Consider the following 23543-nt stretch of genomic DNA (forward strand, 5'->3'; position numbering starts at 1 on the left):
AAGCATGCTGTGAGAGGCCAGCATGTAATGAATGGCCAGCATGCAGTGAATAGCCAGCATGCAGTGAATAGCCAGCATGCAGTGAATAGCCAGCACGCAGTGAGTGGCCAGCATGTACTGAGTGGCCAGCATGCAGTGAGTGGCCAGCATGTAGTGAGTCGCCAGCATGTAGTGAGTGCCCAGCATGCAGTGAGTGCCCAGCATGCAGTGAGTGGCCAGCATGCAGTGAGTGCCCAGCATGCAGTGAGTGCCCAGCATGCAGTGAGTGGCCAGCATGCAGTGAGTGCCCAGCATGCAGTGAATAGCCAGCATTCAGTGAGTGGCCAGCATGTAGTGAGTCGCCAGCATGTAATGAGTGCCCAGCATGCAGTGAGTGCCCAGCATGCAGTGAGTGGCCAGCATGCAGTGAATAGCCAGCATGTAGTGAATAGCCAGCATGCAGTGAATAGCCAGCATGTAGTGAATAGCCAGCATGCAGTGAATAGCCAGCATGCAGTGAATAGCCAGCATGAAGTGAATAGCCAGCATGTAGTGAATAGCCAGCATGCAGTGAGTGGCCAACATGCAGTGAGTGGCCAGCATGTAGTGAATAGCCAGCATGCAGTGAATAGCCAGCATGTAGTGAATAGCCAGCATGCAGTGAATAGCCAGCATGCAGTGAATAGCCAGCATGCAGTGAATAGCCAGCATGTAGTGAATAACCAGCATGCAGTGAATAGCCAGCATGTAGTGAATAGCCAGCATGCAGTGAATAGCCAGCATGCAGTGAATAGCCAGCATGCAGTGAATAGCCAGCATGTAGTGAATAGCCAGCATGCAGTGAATAGCCAGCATGCAGTGAATAGCCAGCATGCAGTGAATAGCCAGCATGTAGTGAATAGCCAGCATGCAGTGAATAGCCAGCATGCAGTGAATAGCCAGCATGCAGTGAATAGCCAGCATGCAGTGAATAGCCAGCATGCAGTGAGTGGCCAGCATGTAATGAGTGACCAGCATGCAGTGAGTGGTAAGCAGGCATTGAGTGGCCAGCATGTAATGAGTGGCCAGCATGCAGTGAGTGACCAGCATGCAGTGAGTGGTAAGCAGGCATTGAGTGGCCAGCATACAGTGAGTGGCCAGCATGTAGTGAGTGGTCAGTATGCAGTGAATAGCCAGCTTGCAGTGAGTGTCAAGCTTGTAGTGAGTGGTCAACATGCAGTGAGTGGCCAGCATACAGTGAGTGGCCGGCATAAAGTGAGTGGTCAGCATGCAATGAGTGGTCAGCATTTAATGAGTGGCCAACATGCAGTGAGTGGTCAGCATGCAGTGAGTGGCCAGCATGAAGTGAGTGGTCAGCATGCAGTAATTGGTCAGCAGGCATTGAGTGGCCAGCATGCAGTGAGTGGCCAGCATGTAGTGAGTGGCCAGCATGTAGTGAGTGGCCAGCATGCAGTGAGTGGCCAGCATGTAGTGAGTGGCCAGCATGTAGTGAGTGGCCAGCAGGCATTGAGTGGAAGGATGCAGTGAGTGACAAGTATGTAGTGAGTTGCCAGCATGAAGTTAGGGGTGAGCAGGCATTGAGTGGCTAACATGCAGTGAGTGATCAGCATGCAGTGAGTGGCCAGCATGCAGTGACTGACCAGCTTGTAGTGAGTGGTCCACATGCAGTGAGTGGCCAGCATGTAGTGTGTGGCCAGCATGTAGTGTGTGGCCAGCATGTAGTGAGTGACCAGCATGTAGTGAGTGGCCAGCATGTAGTGAGTGGTCAGCAAGCATTGAGTGGCAAGCATGCAGTGAGTGACCAGAACGCTTTGAGTGGCCAGCGTGAAGTGAGTGGCCAGCATGCAGTGAGTGGTCAGCATGCATTCAGTGGCCAGCATGCAGTGAGTGACCAGAACGCTTTGAGTGGCCAGCGTGAAGTGAGTGGCCAGCATGTAGTGAGTGGCCAGCATGCAGTGAGTGGTCAGCAGGCATTGAGTGGCAAGCATGCAGTGAGTGACCAGAACGCTTTGAGTGGCCAGCGTGAAGTGAGTGGCCAGCATGTAGTGAGTGGCCAGTATGCAGTGAGTGGTCAGCAGGCATTGAGTGGCCAGCATGCAGTGAGTGACCAACATGCAGTGTGTGGCCAGCATGCAGTGAGTGGTCAGCAGGCATTGAGTGACCAACATATAAGGAGTGGTCAGCAGGCATTGAGTGGCCAGCATGGAGTGAGTGGTCAGCAGGCATTGAGTGACCAGCATATAATGAGTGGCCAGCATGCAGTGAGTGGCCAGCAGTAGTAGGGATGACGACTCATCGTCCCTTTTTTCTTGGAAAAAGGGACGATATGTCTTACCGGTTTCACCGAACTTTTGGGAAGAGGACGCTGAGTAGTCAGGGGTTCCAGGATAATTTGGGCAGTCACTGATTTGGAATTAAGGAATTCTGATGAGAAAATTAATTTCTGAGGTTTTAGAGGTTTGTTAAGAGTTCTTATGGGGGAAATTAAGTAGGAAAACCTTTACAAAAATTCAGAAAAAATGGCTATTATGCTCCTACGGATTTCTTAGGGGGAAAATTTGAATTTTTTCCAGTTCTTACTATGAATAAGCTCTACGGACAAAGTTTGTCTCTTTTCAAACCAACAAATTTTTTCAAAGACCATTTTCTGAGAATATGATCATAGAAGTTTTGTTAAGGAAAACAGACATCTTAACAGTAAGTTTTTTGTTGTTATAACCATTTATGGCTTTTTCACCTGTAATAGACTGAAATTGGACAGAGTCCAGTTGTAGTCAGAATTTCGTCAGAGTCCAGTTTAAGCACAAATTTCATCAGAGTTCAGTTATAGACAGAAATTATTCAGAGTCCAGTTTGTGCCCTAAAATATTCAGAGTCCAGTTTGTGCCCTAAAATATTCAGAGTCCAGTTTGTGCCAGAAAATATTCAGTCCTGTAATCTATGAAAGTTAGTAAGAGTCCATTTTGTAAGCAAAATTCGTCAGAGTCAATTTTCAAACCAATTTTCCTCAGAGTCCATTTTTTACTGAAAAATCGTCAGAGTCCAGTTTATTCCCGAAAATATTCAGGGTCCAGTTTATACCCAAAAAATAATCAGAGTCCAGTTCATGATCGAAATTTGTTAGAGACCACATTTTCGCTACTAATAGCCCAATTTTAGCCTAATTTTAAACAGTCATATTTCAGACTTAGTAAATAAGATCCGAACAATTACCGAGTTCCAGCTTCTGTCCACAGCCTTTGTTCCCTCTCGTATCTTCGGTAACACCTAATCAATTTCCCTGAAATTTTAACCCTCTGTATTACAGACACAAAAAATAAGATCAAGTCAGTTACCGAACTCCAACTCTTCTCCTCCACCATAGTTCATTTGTACAAGTTCTTCAGTAGCAGATCAATTTCCCTGAATTTTTTAACCCCCTGTATTTCAGACACAGTAAATAAGATCAAGTCAGTTACTGAGCTACAGCTCATGTCCCCCACCTTAGTTCATTTGTACAAGTTCTTTGGTAACAGACTAATTTTTCCTGAAATTTGTAACTGCGGTAATTTCAAACATAGTAAAATAGTTCCGAACAATTACCAAACTCTAGCTCACGTCCGCTGCCTTAGCTCATTTGTACATGTTCTTTATTATCAGATCAATTCCCCTGAAATTTAAGATCACTATATTTCTACGTAGTAAAATAAATCAAGACATTAATCGAGTTTTAGCTCATGTCTTCCGCCTTAGCTCTCTCTCGTATCTTCGTTAATAACCCATTAATTTTCAAAAAAATTTAGACCTGCTATAATTCTATGTAGTAAAATAAATCAAGACATTAACCCTGTTTCAGCTCATGTCCTCCACCTTAGTTTATCAAATTATTTCAGATCAAGCCCCTCTCCAGTCTATCAAAGTAAACATCATTACCGTTAATATCCTTTTTGTACTCAGCTATATAATATTCACACGGCCATATAACACCTTACCTTCAATACCTTTTGTTTACCCAAGTAAGCAATAATCACACGGTCAAAATCTCACCTTACCCTTTCCCTCCCTTACCTTCTCATCCCCAACTTATCCAAACCTTCAATAATCGTACTGTATTTGCATATTTTCTCTATATTCTCTGTGCTCATCGTATTCTCATCCATGTTTTCCATATTCACTCCATGTTCTTCAAATGATCACAGCCCATTCAGTTCATATTTTCACAAGTATCTCCATTTTTTCTGTGATCTTTCTCTTAGTCTCATGATGTTCTCTACAAATTCTAGTCATATTTCTATGTTTTCATGTTCATCTCATATTCTCTTTACAACGTTTATACTGAATATTCATGCTGTCTTCCACGTTTTTTCTTCTTTGTCAATATTCATGTTTCTCTACAAGTTCATGTTCCTAACAAGATCACTTTGTTCATCACCTTCACTGGCATGTTTTCTACATTCTTTGTCATATTCTCTATGTTCGTCACAAGTTCATTGTTCATTCTTTGTATTCCCTATTCTGCTTATCATGTTTTTATATTCTCTGTAAGTTCATATTCCCAGCATGTTCACTGTATTCATCAACTTTTCTTACATATTTTCTGTGTTCTTTATCAAGTTCTCAGTATGTTAAATGCATTATCTTACAAGTTCCTTTATAATATAATGTTCCATTGTTTCTTCCGCTCAGTAACTAGTTCTTTGTTAAATATTGTCAACAGCAATACAGTTCCCCCAACAAATTTAGTCACCTCAGTTTTATTTGCAAAACTACATCAAAGTAATTCTCGTAGTCAACGAAATATTTCTTATCAACGCTGTTCTTAAACAAATCTACACTTTATTCAGTACCAAATTTACAAAGACAAACTTTTCTTGTAACTTCTTAACTAAAAATTACTTGTCAATCAACAGAAAACAGTCAGGATTATTCTCGTTCAACACTGTTCTTAACTAAAATAACCTTTCTCCCAGCTAAAAAATAGTCAAAGGAAACTTTCCAGTACTGTTCATAGCTATCTTTATTCATCGTCTATCAACTGAAATAGTCTTGTTCATAATTTCTTAACTAAAATTATTCGTCAGTCAACTAAAAAATAGTCATATTCATCACTGTTCCTAACTAAAATTATGTGTCGTTAAGTAAGAAAAATGGTCAAATGTAGCCTCGTTCCACACTTTCGTAACTAACAATATACATCGTAGAGAACAAAAATAGTCAAATGTAACTAAAATTTTGCCTAGTTAGTAAGAAAAAATATTCAAGGACACTCTTCGAGACATCAAGGACACACTCAGACACACCCCAAGCTACTCTGTGAGAATTCAAAGACACTCTTCGAGACATGAAAGTTACTCTTCGTTCATCAGATAAACTTTCCAAAACATCTTCGTTCATCAAAGTTATTCTCTAAGACATCAAAAATTATTCTCAGAGTCATCAAGATTATTCTCTAAGTCACCTTCGTTCATCAAAGTTATTCTCTAAGACATCAATGTTGTTCTCTAAAACATAAAAAGTTATTCTCTTTGTCATCAAAAGTTATTCTCTGAGCTAACAAAATACTACTCATGTTCTCAAAGTCATTCTCAAATCATCAAAGATATTCTCAGAGACATCAAAGTTAATCTCAGAGCTATCTAAAGTTAATCTCGGTCATCCAAGTTGTTCTGTAAGACATCAAGTAATTTTCAGTCATCAAAGTTATTCTCAGAGTCATCAAAGTTATTCCAAGAGGCATTAAAAATTAATCTCAGTCATCAAAGGTATTCTCTAAGACATCAAAAGTTATTCTAAGACATCAAACGTTAATCTCAATGATATCAACGTTGTTCTGTAAGATATCTTCGTTCATCAAAGTTATTCTCAGAGTCATCAAAGTTATTCTCTAAGTCGTCAAACTTGTTCTCAAAGTCATCAAAGCTAATCTCCAAGTCATCAAAGTTAATCTCTAAGTCAACTTCGTTCTTCAGAGAAACTTTCCAAAACAGCTTCGTTCATCAAAGTTATTCTCTATGTCAGCAAAAGTTGTTCTCTGAGCTATCAAAATACTACCCATGTTCTCAAAAGTCATTCTCAAACTCATCAAAGATATTCTCAGAGACATCAAAAGGTAATCTCTAACTTATTTTCGTTCATTAAAGTTATTCTCTAAGTCATCAAAGTTGTTCTCTAAGACATCAGAGTCATTCACAGAGTCATCAAAAGGTACTCTCATATCCTCAAAGATAATCTCTAAGTTGTCAAAGTTAATCTCAGAGCTATCAAAAGTTAAATACAGTCATCAAAGTTATTCTCTAAGTAACCTTCCGTTCACCAGAGAAACTTTCTAAGACATCTTTGTTCATCAATGTTGTTCTCCAAGACATCTTCGTTTTTTGGGCACAAACTGGACTCTGAATATTTTATAGGACAAACTGGACTCTGAATAATTTTTGTCTGTAACTGGACTCTGATGAAATTTGAGCTTAAACTGTACTCTGACGAATTTCTGACTAAAACTGGACTCTGACGAATTTCTCACTACAACTGGACTCTGTCCAATTTCGGTCTTTTACAGTGAAACACCCGTAAATGGTTATATCAACAAAAACTTACTGTTAAGATGTCTGTTTTCCTTATTCTCAGTAATACGAAAGCTAACTTTACCCTGACTTGTTATAACAAACCTCAATGAAATTATTTTTTCATAAGAACTCTTAACAAAACTTCTATGAAAATGGTATTGAACATTCTATGAACGTGAACATTCCCAGAAAATGGTATTTAAAAATTACACGGTTTTGAAAACAAGGCAAAAAGTGTCCGTAGAGTTTATTCTCAGTAAGAATTGAAAATTTTAGAATTTTTCCCATAAGAAATCCCTAGGAGCATATCGGCCCCTTTTTCTGAATTTTTCTATAAGATTTTCCTATTTATTTTCCTCATAAGAACTCTTAACAAACTTCTAAAATCTCAGAAATTATTTTCCTCATATGAATTCCTTAATTCCAAATCAGTGACTGGCCAAATTCACCTGGAAACCCTGACAGTCAAAACATGAATTCCCCCACCCCCCACCAAAAAAAAATTGTGTTTACAATGTCATCCCTACTACTGCCAGCATGCAGTGAGTGGCCAGCATGTAGTGAGTGGCCAGCATGTAATGAGTGGCCAGCATGCAGTGAGTGGCCAGCATGCAGTGAGTGGCCAGCATGTGGTTAGTGGCCAGCATGCAGCGAGTGGCCAGCATGCAGTGAGTGGCCAGCATGCAGTGAGTGGCCAGCATGTAATGAGTGGCCTGCACGCAGTGAGTGGCCAGCATGTAATGAGTGGCCAGCACGCAGTGAGTGGCCAGCATGCAGTGAGTGGCCAGCATGTAATGAGTGGCCAGCACGCAGTGAGTGGCCAGCATGTAATGAGTGGCCAGCATGTAATGAGTGGCCAGCACGCAGTGAGTGGCCAGCATGTAATGAGTGGCCAGCATGAAGTGAGTGGCCAGCATGCAGTGAGTGGCCAGCATGCAGTGAGTGGCCAGCATGCAGTGAGTGGCCAGCATGTAATGAGTGGCCAGCACGCAGTGAGTGGCCAGCATGTAATGAGTGGCCAGCATGCAGTGAGTGGCCAGCATGCAGTGAGTGGCCAGCATGTAATGAGTGGCCAGCACGCAGTGAGTGACCAGCATGTAGTTAGTGGTCAACATGCAGTGAGTGGCCAGCATGCAGTGAGTGGCCAGCATGCAGTGAGTGGCCAGCATGCAGTGAGTGGCCAGCATGCAGTGAGTGGCTAGCATGCAGTGAGTGGCCAGCATGCAGTGAGTGGTCAACATGAAGTGAGTGGCCAGCATGCAGTGAGTGACCAGCATGCAGTGAGTGGCAAGCATGCAGTGAGTGGCCAGCATGCAGTGAGAGGCCAGCATGCAGTGAGTGGCTAGCATGCAGTGAGAGGCCAGCATGCAGTGAGTGGCTAGCATGCAGTGAGTGGCCAGCATGCAATGAGTGACCAGCATGCAGTGAGTGGCTAGCATGCAGTGAGTGGCCAGCATGCAGTGAGTGGCCAGCATGCAGTGAGTGGCCAGCACGGAGTGAGTGGTCAACATGCAGTGAGTGGTCAACATGTAGTGAGTGGCCAGCATGCAGTGAGTGGCTAGCATGCAGTGAGAAGCCAGCATGCAGTGAGAGGCCAGCATGTAGTTAGTGGTCAACATGCAGTGAGTGTCCAGCATGAAGTGAGTGGCCAGCATGCAGTGAGTGGCCAGCATGCAGTGAGTGGCTAGCATGCAGTGAGTGGCCAGCATGCAGTGAGTGGTCAACATGAAGTGAGTGGCCAGCATGCAGTGAGTGACCAGCATGCAGTGAGTGGCAAGCATGCAGTGAGTGGCCAGCATGCAGTGAGAGGCCAGCATGCAGTGAGTGGCTAGCATGCAGTGAGAGGCCAGCATGCAGTGAGTGGCTAGCATGCAGTGAGTGGCCAGCATGCAATGAGTGACCAGCATGCAGTGAGTGGCCAGCATGCAGTGAGTGGCCAGCATGCAGTGAGTGGCCAGCATGCAGTGAGTGGCCAGCATGCAGCGAGTGGCCAGCATGTAATGAGTGGCCAGCATGCAGTGAGTGGCCAGCATGCAGTGAGTGGCCAGCATGCAGTGAGTGGCCAGCATGCAGTGAGTGGCCAGCATGTAATGCGTGGCCAGCACGCAGTGAGTGGCCAGCATGTAATGAGTGGCCAGCACGCAGTGAGTGGCCAGCATGCAGTGAGTGGCCAGCATGTAATGAGTGGCCAGCACGCAGTGAGTGACCAGCATGTAATGAGTGGCCAGCATGCAGTGAGTGGCCAGCATGCAGTGAGTGGCCAGCATGCAGTGAAAGGCCAGCATGTAATGAGTGGCCAGCACGCAGTGAGTGGCCAGCATGTAGTGAGTGGCCAGCATGTAGTAAGTGGCCAGCATGCAGTGAGAGGCCAGCATGCAGTGAGTGGTCAACATGCAGTGAGTGGTCAACATGCAGTGAGTGGTCAACATGTAGTGAGTGGCCAGCATGCAGTGAGTGGCTAGCATGCAGTGAGAAGCCAGCATGCAGTGAGAGGCCAGCATGCAGTGAGAGGCCAGCATGCAGTGAGTGGCTAGCATGCAGTGAGAGGCCAGCATGCAGTGAGTGGCTAGCATGCAGTGAGTGGCCAGCATGCAGTGAGTGATCAGCATGCAGTGAGTGGCTAGCATGAAGTGAGTGGCCAGCATGCAGTGAGTGGCCAGCATGCAGTGAGTGGCTAGCATGCAGTGAGTGGCCAGCATGCAGTGAGTGGCTAGCATGCAGTGAGTGGCCAGCATGTAGTGAGTGGTCAACATGAAGTGAGTGGCCAGCATGCAGTGAGTGGCCAGCATGCAGTGAGTGGTCAACATGAAGTGAGTGGCTAGCATGCAGTGAGTGAAAAGCATGCAGTGAGTGGCCAGCATGTAGTGAGTGGCCAGCATGCAGTGAGTGGCCAGCAAGCAGTGAGTGGCCAGCATGCATTGAGTGGCCAGCATGTAATGAGTGGCCTGCACGCAGTGGGTGGCCAGCATGTAATGAGTGGCCAGCACGCAGTGAGTGGCCAGCATGCAGTGACTGGCCAGCATGTAATGAGTGGCCAGCACGCAGTGAGTGGCCAGCATGTAATGAAATGCCAGCATGTAATGAGTGGCCAGCACGCAGTGAGTGGCCAGCATGTAATGAGTGGCCAGCATGCAGTGAGTGGCCAGCATGCAGTGAGTGGCCAGCATGCAGTGAGTGGCCAGCATGCAGTGAGTGGCCAGCATGTAATGAGTGGCCAGCACGCAGTGAGTGGCCAGCATGTAATGAGTGGCCAGCACGCAGTGAGTGGCCAGCATGCAGTGAGTGGCCAGCATGTAATGAGTGGCCAGCACGCAGTGAGTGGCCAGCATGGAATGAGTGGCCAGCATGCAGTGAGTGGCCAGCATGCAGTGAGAAGCCAGCATGTAGTGAGTGGCCAGCATGCAGTGAGTGGCCAGCATGTAATGAGTGGCCAGCACGCAGTGAGTGGCCAGCATGCAGTGAGTGGCCAGCATGTAATGAGTGGCCAGCATGCAGTGAGTGGGCAGCATGTAGTGAGTGGCCAGCATGCAGTGAGAGGCCAGCATACAGTAAGTGGTCAACATGCAGTGAGTGGTCAACATGCAGTGAGTGGTCAATATGTAGTGAGTGGCCAGCATGCAGTGAGTGGCTAGCATGCAGTGAGAAGCCAGCATGCAGTGAGAGGCAAGCATGTAGTTAGTGGTCAACATGCAGTGAGTGTCCAGCATGAAGTGAGTGGCCAGCATGCAGTGAGTGGCCAGCATGCAGTGAGTGGCTAGCATGCAGTGAGTGGCCAGCATGCAGCGAGTGGCCAGCATGCAGTGAGTGGCCAGCATGCAGTGAGTGGCCAGCATGCAGCGAGTGGCCAGCATGCAGTGAGTGGCTAGCATGCAGTGAGAAGCCAGCATGCAGTGAGAGGCCAGCATGCAGTGAGAGGCCAGCATGCAGTGAGTGGCTAGCATGCAGTGAGAGGCCAGCATGCAGTGAGTGGCTAGCATGCAGTGAGTGGCCAGCATGCAGTGAGTGATCAGCATGCAGTGAGTGGCTAGCATGAAGTGAGTGGCCAGCATGCAGTGAGTGGCCAGCATGCAGTGAGTGGCTAGCATGCAGTGAGTGGCCAGCATGCAGTGAGTGGCTAGCATGCAGTGAGTGGCCAGCATGTAGTGAGTGGTCAACATGAAGTGAGTGGCCAGCATGCAGTCAGTGGCCAGCATGCAGTGAGTGGTCAACATGAAGTGAGTGGCCAGCATGCAGTGAGTGAAAAGCATGCAGTGAGTGGCCAGCATGTAGTGAGTGGCCAGCATGCAGTGAGTGGCCAGCAAGCAGTGAGTGGCCAGCATGCATTGAGTGGCCAGCATGTAATGAGTGGCCTGCACGCAGTGGGTGGCCAGCATGTAATGAGTGGCCAGCACGCAGTGAGTGGCCAGCATGCAGTGACTGGCCAGCATGTAATGAGTGGCCAGCACGCAGTGAGTGGCCAGCATGTAATGAGATGCCAGCATGTAATGAGTGGCCAGCACGCAGTGAGTGGCCAGCATGTAATGAGTGGCCAGCATGCAGTGAGTGGCCAGCATGCAGTGAGTGGCCAGCATGCAGTGAGTGGCCAGCATGCAGTGAGTGGCCAGCATGTAATGAGTGGCCAGCACGCAGTGAGTGGCCAGCATGTAATGAGTGGCCAGCACGCAGTGAGTGGCCAGCATGCAGTGAGTGGCCAGCATGTAATGAGTGGCCAGCACGCAGTGAGTGGCCAGCATGGAATGAGTGGCCAGCATGCAGTGAGTGGCCAGCATGCAGTGAGAAGCCAGCATGTAGTGAGTGGCCAGCATGCAGTGAGTGGCCAGCATGTAATGAGTGGCCAGCACGCAGTGAGTGGCCAGCATGCAGTGAGTGGCCAGCATGTAATGAGTGGCCAGCATGCAGTGAGTGGGCAGCATGTAGTGAGTGGCCAGCATGCAGTGAGAGGCCAGCATACAGTAAGTGGTCAACATGCAGTGAGTGGTCAACATGCAGTGAGTGGTCAATATGTAGTGAGTGGCCAGCATGCAGTGAGTGGCTAGCATGCAGTGAGAAGCCAGCATGCAGTGAGAGGCAAGCATGTAGTTAGTGGTCAACATGCAGTGAGTGTCCAGCATGAAGTGAGTGGCCAGCATGCAGTGAGTGGCCAGCATGCAGTGAGTGGCTAGCATGCAGTGAGTGGCCAGCATGCACCGAGTGGCCAGCATGCAGTGAGTGGCCAGCATGCAGTGAGTGGCCAGCATGCAGCGAGTGGCCAGCATGCAGTGAGTGGCCAGCATGCAGTGAGTGGCCAGCATGCAGTGAGTGGCCAGCACGCAGGTAGTGGCCAGCATGTAATGAGTGGCAAGCACGCAGTGAGTGGCCAGCATGCAGTGAGTGGCCAGCATGTAATGAGTGGCCAGCACGCAGTGAGTGGCCAGCATGCAGTGAGTGGCCAGCATGTAATGAGTGGCCAGCACGCAGTGAGTGGCCAGCATGGAATGAGTGGCCAGCATGCAGTGAGTGGCCAGCATGCAGTGAGAAGCCAGCATGTAGTGAGTGGCCAGCATGCAGTGAGTGGCCAGCATGTAATGAGTGGCCAGCACGCAGTGAGTGGCCAGCATGCAGTGAGTGGCCAGCATGTAATGAGTGGCCAGCATGTAGTGAGTGGCCAGCATGCAGTGAGTGGCTAGCATGCAGTGAGAAGCCAGCATGCAGTGAGAGGCAAGCATGTAGTTAGTGGTCAACATGCAGTGAGTGTCCAGCATGAAGTGAGTGGCCAGCATGCAGTGAGTGGCCAGCATGCAGTGAGTGGCTAGCATGCAGTGAGTGGCCAGCATGCAGCGAGTGGCCAGCATGCAGTGAGTGGCCAGCATGCAGTGAGTGGCCAGCATGCAGCGAGTGGCCAGCATGCAGTGAGTGGCCAGCATGCAGTGAGTGGCCAGCATGCAGTGAGTGGCCAGCACGCAGGTAGTGGCCAGCATGTAATGAGTGGCAAGCACGCAGTGAGTGGCCAGCATGCAGTGAGTGGCCAGCATGTAATGAGTGGCCAGCATGTAATGAGTGGCCAGCACGCAGTGAGTGGCCAGCATGCAGTGAGTGGCCAGCATGTAATGAGTGGCCAGCACACAGTGAGTGACCAGCATGTAATGAGTGGCCAGCATGCAGTGAGTGGCCAGCATGCAGTGAGTGGCCAGCATGCAGTGGGAGGCCAGCATGCAGTGAGTGACCAACATGCAGTGTGTGGCCAGCATGCAGTGAGTGGTCAGCAGGCATTGAGTGACCAACATATAAGGAGTGGTCAGCAGGCATTGAGTGGCCAGCATGGAGTGAGTGGTCAGCAGGCATTGAGTGACCAGCATATAATGAGTGGCCAGCATTCAGTGAGTGGCCAGCAGTAGTAGGGATGACGACTCATCGTCCCTTTTTTCTTGGAAAAAGGGACGATATGTCTTACCGGTTTCACCGAACTTTTGGGAAGAGGACGCTGAGTAGTCAGGGGTTCCAGGATAATTTGGGCAGTCACTGATTTGGAATTAAGGAATTCTGATGAGAAAATTAATTTCTGAGGTTTTAGAGGTTTGTTAAGAGTTCTTATGGGGGAAATTAAGTAGGAAAACCTTTACAAAAATTCAGAAAAAATGGCTATTATGCTTCTACGGATTTCTTATGGGGAAAATTTAAATTTTTTCCAGTTCTTACTATGAATAAGCTCTACGGACAAAGTTTGTCTCTTTTCAAACCAACAAATTTTTTCAAAGACCATTTTCTGAGAATATGATCATAGAAGTTTTGTTAAGGAAAACAGACATCTTAACAGTAAGTTTTTTGTTGTTATAACCATTTATGGCTTTTTCACCTGTAATAGACCGAAATTGGACAGAGTCCAGTTGTAGTCAGAATTTCGTCAGAGTCCAGTTTAAGCACAAATTTCATCAGAGTTCAGTTATAGACAGAAATTATTCAGAGTCCAGTTTGTGCCCTAAAATATTCAGAGTCCAGTTTGTGCCCTAAAATATTCAGAGTCCAGTTTGTGCCAGAAAATATTCAGTCCTGTAATCTATGAAAGTTAGTAAGAGTCCATTTTGTAAGCAAAATTCGTCAGAGTCAATTTTCAAACCAATTTTCCTCAGAGTCCATTTTTTACTGAAAATTTGTCAGAGTCCAGTTTATTCCCGAAAATATTCAGGGTCCAGTTTATACCCAAAAAATAATCAGAGTCCAGTTCATGATCGAAATTTGTTAGAGACCACATTTTCGCTACTAATAGCCCAATTTTAGCCTAATTTTAAACAGTCATATTTCAGACTTAGTAAATAAGATCCGAACAATTACCGAGTTCCAGCTTCTGTCCACAGCCTTTGTTCCCTCTCGTATCTTCGGTAACACCTAATCAATTTCCCTGAAATTTTAACCCTCTGTATTACAGACACAAAAAATAAGATCAAGTCAGTTACCGAACTCCAACTCTTCTCCTCCACCATAGTTCATTTGTACAAGTTCTTCAGTAGCAGATCAATTTCCCTGAATTTTTTAACCCCCTGTATTTCAGACACAGTAAATAAGATCAAGTCAGTTACTGAGCTACAGCTCATGTCCCCCACCTTAGTTCATTTGTACAAGTTCTTTGGTAACAGACTAATTTTTCCTGAAATTTGTAACTGCGGTAATTTCAAACATAGTAAAATAGTTCCGAACAATTACCAAACTCTAGCTCACGTCCGCTGCCTTAGCTCATTTGTACATGTTCTTTATTATCAGATCAATTCCCCTGAAATTTAAGATCACTATATTTCTACGTAGTAAAATAAATCAAGACATTAATCGAGTTTTAGCTCATGTCTTCCGCCTTAGCTCTCTCTCGTATCTTCGTTAATAACCCATTAATTTTCAAAAAAATTTAGACCTGCTATAATTCTATGTAGTAAAATAAATCAAGACATTAACCCTGTTTCAGCTCATGTCCTCCACCTTAGTTTATCAAATTATTTCAGATCAAGCCCCTCTCCAGTCTATCAAAGTAAACATCATTACCGTTAATATCCTTTTTGTACTCAGCTATATAATATTCACACGGCCATATAACACCTTACCTTCAATACCTTTTGTTTACCCAAGTAAGCAATAATCACACGGTCAAAATCTCACCTTACCCTTTCCCTCCCTTACCTTCTCATCCCCAACTTATCCAAACCTTCAATAATCGTACTGTATTTGCATATTTTCTCTATATTCTCTGTGCTCATCGTATTCTCATCCATGTTTTCCATATTCACTCCATGTTCTTCAAATGATCACAGCCCATTCAGTTCATATTTTCACAAGTATCTCCATTTTTTCTGTGATCTTTCTCTTAGTCTCATGATGTTCTCTACAAATTCTAGTCATATTTCTATGTTTTCATGTTCATCTCATATTCTCTTTACAACGTTTATACTGAATATTCATGCTGTCTTCCACGTTTTTTCTTCTTTGTCAATATTCATGTTTCTCTACAAGTTCATGTTCCTAACAAGATCACTTTGTTCATCACCTTCACTGGCATGTTTTCTACATTCTTTGTCATATTCTCTATGTTCGTCACAAGTTCATTGTTCATTCTTTGTATTCCCTATTCTGCTTATCATGTTTTTATATTCTCTGTAAGTTCATATTCCCAGCATGTTCACTGTATTCATCAACTTTTCTTACATATTTTCTGTGTTCTTTATCAAGTTCTCAGTATGTTAAATGCATTATCTTACAAGTTCCTTTATAATATAATGTTCCATTGTTTCTTCCGCTCAGTAACTAGTTCTTTGTTAAATATTGTCAACAGCAATACAGTTCCCCCAACAAATTTAGTCACCTCAGTTTTATTTGCAAAACTACATCAAAGTAATTCTCGTAGTCAACGAAATATTTCTTATCAACGCTGTTCTTAAACAAATCTACACTTTATTCAGTACCAAATTTACAAAGACAAACTTTTCTTGTAACTTCTTAACTAAAAATTACTTGTCAATCAACAGAAAACAGTCAGGATTATTCTCGTTCAACACTGTTCTTAACTAAAATAACCTTTCTCCCAGCTAAAAAATAGTCAAAGGAAACTTTCCAGTACTGTTCATAGCTATCTTTATTCATCGTCTATCAACTGAAATAGTCTTGTTCATAATTTCTTAACTAAAATTATTCGTCAGTCAACTAAAAAATAGTCATATTCATCACTGTTCCTAACTAAAATTATGTGTCGTTAAGTAAGAAAAATGGTCAAATGTAGCCTCGTTCCACACTTTCGTAACTAACAATATACATCGTAGAGAACAAAAATAGTCAAATGTAACTAAAATTTTGCCTAGTTAGTAAGATAAAATATTCAAGGACACTCTTCGAGACATCAAGGACACACTCAGACACACCCCAAGCTACTCTGTGAGAATTCAAAGACACTCTTCGAGACATGAAAGTTACTCTTCGTTCATCAGATAAACTTTCCAAAACATCTTCGTTCATCAAAGTTATTCTCTAAGACATCAAAAATTATTCTCAGAGTCATCAAGATTATTCTCTAAGTCACCTTCGTTCATCAAAGTTATTCTCTAAGACATCAATGTTGTTCTCTAAAACATAAAAAGTTATTCTCTTTGTCATCAAAAGTTATTCTCTGAGCTAACAAAATACTACTCATGTTCTCAAAGTCATTCTCAAATCATCAAAGATATTCTCAGAGACATCAAAGTTAATCTCAGAGCTATCAAAAAGTTAATCTCAGACATTTTTGTTCGTCAAAGTTTTTCTCAGAGACATCTAAAGTTAATCTCGGTCATCCAAGTTGTTCTGTAAGACATCAAGTAATTTTCAGTCATCAAAGTTATTCTCAGAGTCATCAAAGTTATTCCAAGAGGCATTAAAAATTAATCTCAGTCATCAAAGGTATTCTCTAAGACATCAAAAGTTATTCTAAGACATCAAACGTTAATCTCAATGATATCAACGTTGTTCTGTAAGATATCTTCGTTCATCAAAGTTATTCTCAGAGTCATCAAAGTTATTCTCTAAGTCGTCAAACTTGTTCTCAAAGTCATCAAAGCTAATCTCCAAGTCATCAAAGTTAATCTCTAAGTCAACTTCGTTCTTCAGAGAAACTTTCCAAAACAGCTTCGTTCATCAAAGTTATTCTCTATGTCAGCAAAAGTTGTTCTCTGAGCTATCAAAATACTACCCATGTTCTCAAAAGTCATTCTCAAACTCATCAAAGATATTCTCAGAGACATCAAAAGGTAATCTCTAACTTATTTTCGTTCATTAAAGTTATTCTCTAAGTCATCAAAGTTGTTCTCTAAGACATCAGAGTCATTCACAGAGTCATCAAAAGGTACTCTCATATCCTCAAAGATAATCTCTAAGTAGTCAAAGTTAATCTCAGAGCTATCAAAAGTTAAATACAGTCATCAAAGTTATTCTCTAAGTAACCTTCCGTTCACCAGAGAAACTTTCTAAGACATCTTTGTTCATCAATGTTGTTCTCCAAGACATCTTCGTTTTTTGGGCACAAACTGGACTCTGAATATTTTATAGGACAAACTGGACTCTGAATAATTTTTGTCTGTAACTGGACTCTGATGAAATTTGAGCTTAAACTGTACTCTGACGAATTTCTGACTAAAACTGGACTCTGACGAATTTCTCACTACAACTGGACTCTGTCCAATTTCGGTCTTTTACAGTGAAACACCCGTAAATGGTTATATCAACAAAAACTTACTGTTAAGATGTCTGTTTTCCTTATTCTCAGTAATACGAAAGCTAACTTTACCCTGACTTGTTATAACAAACCTCAATGAAATTATTTTTTCATAAGAACTCTTAACAAAACTTCTATGAAAATGGTATTGAACATTCTATGAACGTGAACATTCTCAGAAAATGGTATTTAAAAATTACACGGTTTTGAAAACAAGGCAAAAAGTGTCCGTAGAGTTTATTCTCAGTAAGAACTGAAAATTTTAGAATTTTTCCCATAAGAAATCCCTAAGAGCATATCGGCCCCTTTTTTCTGAATTTTTCTATAAGATTTTCCTACTTATTTTCCTCATAAGAACTCTTAACAAACTTCTAAAATCTCAGAAATTATTTTCCTCATATGAATTCCTTAATTCCAAATCAGTGACTGGCCAAATTCACCTGGAAACCCTGACAGTCAAAACACGAATTCCCCCACCCCCCACCAAAAAAAAATTGTGTTTACAATGTCATCCCTACTACTGCCAGCATGCAGTGAGTGGCCAGCATGTAATGAGTGGCCAGCATGCAGTGAGTGGCCAGCATGCAGTGAGTGGCCAGCATGTGGTTAGTGGCCAGCATGCAGCGAGTGGCCAGCATGCAGTGAGTGGCCAGCATGCAGTGAGTGGCCAGCATGTAATGAGTGGCCTGCACGCAGTGAGTGGCCAGCATGTAATGAGTGGCCAGCACGCAGTGAGTGGCCAGCATGCAGTGAGTGGCCAGCATGTAATGAGTGGCCAGCACGCAGTGAGTGGCCAGCATGTAATGAGTGGCCAGCATGTAATGAGTGGCCAGCACGCAGTGAGTGGCCAGCATGTAATGAGTGGCCAGCATGCAGTGAGTGGCCAGCATGCAGTGAGTGGCCAGCATGTAATGAGTGGCCAGCACGCAGTGAGTGGCCAGCATGTAATGAGTGGCCAGCACGCAGTGAGTGGCCAGCATGCAGTGAGTGGCCAGCATGTAATGAGTGGCCAGCACGCAGTGAGTGACCAGCATGTAGTTAGTGGTCAACATGCAGTGAGTGGCCAGCATGCAGTGAGTGGCCAGCATGCAGTGAGTGGCCAGCATGCAGTGAGTGGCTAGCATGCAGTGAGTGGCCAGCATGCAGTGAGTGGTCAACATGAAGTGAGTGGCCAGCATGCAGTGAGTGACCAGCATGCAGTGAGTGGCAAGCATGCAGTGAGTGGCCAGCATGCAGTGAGAGGCCAGCATGCAGTGAGTGGCTAGCATGCAGTGAGAGGCCAGCATGCAGTGAGTGGCTAGCATGCAGTGAGTGGCCAGCATGCAATGAGTGACCAGCATGCAGTGAGTGGCTAGCATGCAGTGAGTGGCCAGCATGCAGTGAGTGGCCAGCATGCAGTGAGTGGCCAGCACGGAGTGAGAGGTCAACATGCAGTGAGTGGTCAACATGTAGTGAGTGGCCAGCATGCAGTGAGTGGCTAGCATGCAGTGAGAAGCCAGCATGCAGTGAGAGGCCAGCATGTAGTTAGTGGTCAACATGCAGTGAGTGTCCAGCATGAAGTGAGTGGCCAGCATGCAGTGAGTGGCCAGCATGCAGTGAGTGGCCAGCATGCAGTGAGTGGCTAGCATGCAGTGAGTGGCCAGCATGCAGTGAGTGGTCAACATGAAGTGAGTGGCCAGCATGCAGTGAGTGACCAGCATGCAGTGAGTGGCAAGCATGCAGTGAGTGGCCAGCATGCAGTGAGAGGCCAGCATGCAGTGAGTGGCTAGCATGCAGTGAGAGGCCAGCATGCAGTGAGTGGCTAGCATGCAGTGAGTGGCCAGCATGCAATGAGTAAACAGCATGCAGTGAGTGGATAGCATGCAGTGAGTGGCCAGCATGCAGTGAGTGGCCAGCATGCAGTGAGTGGCCAGCATGCAGCGAGTGGCCAGCATGTAATGAGTGGCCAGCATGCAGTGAGTGGCCAGCATGCAGTGAGTGGCCAGCATGCAGTGAGTGGCCAGCATGCAGTAAGTGGCCAGCATGTAATGAGTGGCCAGCACGCAGTGAGTGACCAGCATGTAATGAGTGGCCAGCATGCAGTGAGTGGCCAGCATGCAGTGAGTGGCCAGCATGCAGTGAAAGGCCAGCATGTAATGAGTGGCCAGCACGCAGTGAGTGGCCAGCATGTAGTGAGTGGCCAGCATGTAGTAAGTGGTCAGCATGCAGTGAGTGGTCAACATGTAGTGAGTGGCCAGCATGCAGTGAGTGGCTAGCATGCAGTGAGAAGCCAGCATGCAGTGAGAAGCCAGCATGCAGTGAGATGCCAGCATGCAGTGAGAGGCCAGCATGCAGTGAGTGGCTAGCATGCAGTGACAGGCCAGCATGCAGTGAGTGGCTAGCATGCAGTGAGTGGCCAGCATGCAGTGAGTGATCAGCATGCAGTGAGTGGCTAGCATGAAGTGAGTGGCCAGCATGCAGTGAGTGGCCAGCATGCAGTGAGTGGCTAGCATGCAGTGAGTGGCCAGCATGCAGTGAGTGGCTAGCATGCAGTGAGTGGCCAGCATGTAGTGAGTGGTCAACATGAAGTGAGTGGCCAGCATGCAGTGAGTGGCCAGCATGCAGTGAGTAGTCAACATGAAGTGAGTGGCCAGCATGCAGTGAGTGACCAGCATGCAGTGAGTGGCCAGCATGTAGTGAGTGGCCAGCATGCAGTGAGTGGCCAGCATGCAGTGAGTGGCCAGCATGCATTGAGTGGCCAGCATGTAAAGAGTGGCCTGCACGCAGTGGGTGGCCAGCATGTAATAAGTGGCCAGCACGCAGTGAGTGGCCAGCATGCAGTGACTGGCCAGCATGTAATGAGTGGCCAGCACGCAGTGAGTGGCCAGCATGTAATGAGTGGCCAGCATGTAATGAGTGGCCAGCACGCAGTGAGTGGCCAGCATGTAATGAGTGGCCAGCATGCAGTGAGTGGCCAGCATGCAGTGAGTGGCCAGCATGCAGTGAGTGGCCAGCATGCAGTGAGTGGCCAGCATGTAATGAGTGGCCAGCACGCAGTGAGTGGCCAGCATGTAATGAGTGGCCAGCACGCAGTGAGTGGCCAGCATGCAGTGAGTAGCTAGCATGTAATGAGTGGCCAGCACGCAGTGAGTGGCCAGCATGGAATGAGTGGCCAGCATGCAGTGAGTGGCCAGCATGCAGTGAGAAGCCAGCATGTAGTGAGTGGCCAGCATGCAGTGAGTGGGCAGCATGCAGTGAGTGGCCAGCATGCAGTGAGTAGCTAGCATGTAATGAGTGGCCAGCACGCAGTGAGTGGCCAGCATGTAATGAGTGGCCAGCACGCAGTGAGTGGCCAGCATGCAGTGAGTGGCCAGCATGTAATGAGTGGCCAGCATGCAGTGAGTGGGCAGCATGTAGTGAGTGGCCAGCATGCAGTGAGAGGCCAGCATACAGTGAGTGGTCAACATGCAGTGAGTGGTCAACATGCAGTGAGTGGTCAATATGTAGTGAGTGGCCAGCATGCAGTGAGTGGCTAGCATGCAGTGAGAAGCCAGCATGCAGTGAGAGGCAAGCATGTAGTTAGTGGTCAACATGCAGTGAGTGTCCAGCATGAAGTGAGTGGCCAGCATGCAGTGAGTGGCCAGCATGCAGTGAGTGGCCAGCATGCAGTGAGTGGCTAGCATGCAGTGAGTGGCCAACTGCAGTGAGTGGTCAACATGAAGTGAGTGGCCAGCATGCAGTGAGTGACCAGCATGCAGTGAGTGGCTAGCATGCAGTGAGTGGCCAGCATGCAGTGTAAGGCCAGCATGCAGTGAGTGGCTAGCATGCAGTGAGAGGCCAGCATGCAGTGAGTGGCCAGCATGCAGTGAGTGGCCAGCATGCAGTGAGTGGCCAGCATGCAGCGAGTGGCCAGCATGCAGTGAGTGGCCAGCATGCAGTGAGTGGCCAGCATGCAGCGAGTGGCCAGCATGCAGTGAGTGGCCAGCATGCAGTGAGTGGCCAGCATGCAGTGAGTGGCCAGCATGCAGTGAGTGGCCAGCACGCAGGTAGTGGCCAGCATGTAACGAGTGGCAAGCACGCAGTGAGTGGCCAGCATGCAGTGAGTGGCCAGCATGTAATGAGTGGCCAGCATGTAATGAGTGGCCAGCACGCAGTGAGTGGCCAGCATTCAGTGAGTGGCCAGCATGTAATGAGTGGCCAGCACGCAGTGAGTGACCAGCATGTAATGAGTGGCCAGCATGCAGTGAGTGGCCAGCATGCAGTGAGTGGCCAGCATGCAGTGGGAGGCCAGCATGTAATAAGTGGCCAGCACGCAGTGAGTGGCCAGCATGTAGTGAGTGGCCAGCATGCAGTGAGTGGCTAGCATGTAGTGAGTGGCCAGCATGCAGTGAGAGGCCAGCATGCAGTGAGTGGTCAACATGCAGTGAGTGGTCAACATGCAGTGAGTGGTCAACATGCAGTGAGTGGTCAACATGAAGTGAGTGGCCAGCATGCAGTGAGAAGCCAGCATGCAGTGAGTGGCCAGCATGCAGTGAGAGGCCAGCATGCAGTGAGTGGCTAGCATGCAGTGAGAGGCCAGCATGCAGTGAGTGGCTAGCATGCAGTGAGTGGCCAGCATGCAGTGAGTGGCTAGCATGCAGTGAGTGGCCAGCATGCAGTGAGTGGCCAGCATGCAGTGAGTGGCTAGCATGCAGTGAGTGGCCAGCATGCAGTGAGTGGCTAGCATGCAGTGAGTGGCCAGCATGCAGTGAGAGGCCAGCATGCAGTGAGTGGTCAACATGAAGTGAGTGGCCAGCATGCAGTGAGTGACCAGCATGTAGTGTGTGGCCTGCAAGCAGTGAGTGGCCATCATACAGTGAGTGGTCAACATGCAGTGAGTGGCCATCATGCAGTGAGTGGTCAACATGCAGTGAGAGGCCAGCATGCAGTGAGTGGCCAGCATGCAGTGTGTGGCCAGCATGCAGTGAGTGACCAGCATGCAGTGAGTGGCTAGCATGCAGTGAGTGACCAGCATGCAGTGAGTGGCTAGCATGCACTGAGTGACCAGCATGTAGTGTGTGGCCTGCAAGCAGTGAGTGGCCAGCATGCAGTGAGAGGCCAGCATGCAGTGAGTGGTCAACATGAAGTGAGTGGCCAGCATGCAGTGAGTGACCAGCATGTAGTGTGTGGCCTGCAAGCAGTGAGTGGCCAGCATGCAGTGAGTGGCCATCATACAGTGAGTGGTCAACATGCAGTGAGTGGCTAACATGCAGTGAGTGGCCAGCATGCAGTGAGTGGCTAGCATGCAGTGAGTGGCCAGCATGTAGTGAGTGGTCAACATGAAGTGAGTGGCCAGCATGCAGTGAGTGGCCAACATGCAGTGAGTGGCTAGCATGCAGTGAGTGGCCAGCATGCAGTGAGTGGCTAGCATGCAGTGAGTGGCCAGCATGTAGTGAGTGGTCAACATGAAGTGAGTGGCCAGCATGCAGTGAGTGGCCAGCATGCAGTGAGTGGTCAACATGAAGTGAGTGGCCAGCATGCAGTGAGTGACCAGCATGCAGTGAGTGGCTAGCATGCAGTGAGTGGCCAGCATGCAGTGAGAGGCTAGCATGCAGTGAGTGGTCAACATGAAGTGAGTGGCCAGCATGCAGTGAGTGACCAGCATGTAGTGTGTGGCCTGCAAGCAGTGAGTGGCCATCATACAGTGAGTGGTCAACATGCAGTGAGTGGCCATCATGCAGTGAGTGGTCAACATGCAGTGAGAGGCCAGCATGTAGTTAGTGGTCAACATGCAGTGAGTGGCTAGCATGCAGTGAGTGGCCATCATGCAATGAGTGACCAGCATGCAGTGAGTGGCTAGCATGCAGTGAGTGGCCAGCATGAAGTGAGTGGCCAGCATGCAGTGAGTGGCCAGCATGCAATGAGTGACCAGCATGCAGTGAGTGGCCAGCATGCAGTGAGTGGCTAGCATGCAGTGAGTGGCCAGCATGCAGTGAGTGGCCAGCATGCAGTGAGTGGCCAGCATGCAGCGAGCGGCCAGCATGCAGTGAGTGGCCAGCATGTAATGAGTGGCCAGCACGCAGTGAGTGGCCAGCATGTAATGAGTGGCCAGCACGCAGTGAGTGGCCAGCATGCAGTGAGTGGCCAGCATGTAATGAGTGGCCAGCACGCAGTGAGTGACCAGCATGTAATGAGTGGCCAGCATGCAGTGAGTGGCCAGCATGCAGTGAGTGGCCAGCATGCAGTGAAAGGCCAGCATGTAATGAGTGGCCAGCACGCAGTGAGTGGCCAGCATGTAGTGAGTGGCCAGCATGTAGTAAGTGGCCAGCATGCAGTGAGAGGCCAGCATGCAGTGAGTGGTCAAC

Source organism: Procambarus clarkii, chromosome 9 (genome assembly GCF_040958095.1).
Source record: "Procambarus clarkii isolate CNS0578487 chromosome 9, FALCON_Pclarkii_2.0, whole genome shotgun sequence".
NCBI lineage: Eukaryota > Metazoa > Arthropoda > Malacostraca > Decapoda > Cambaridae > Procambarus > Procambarus clarkii.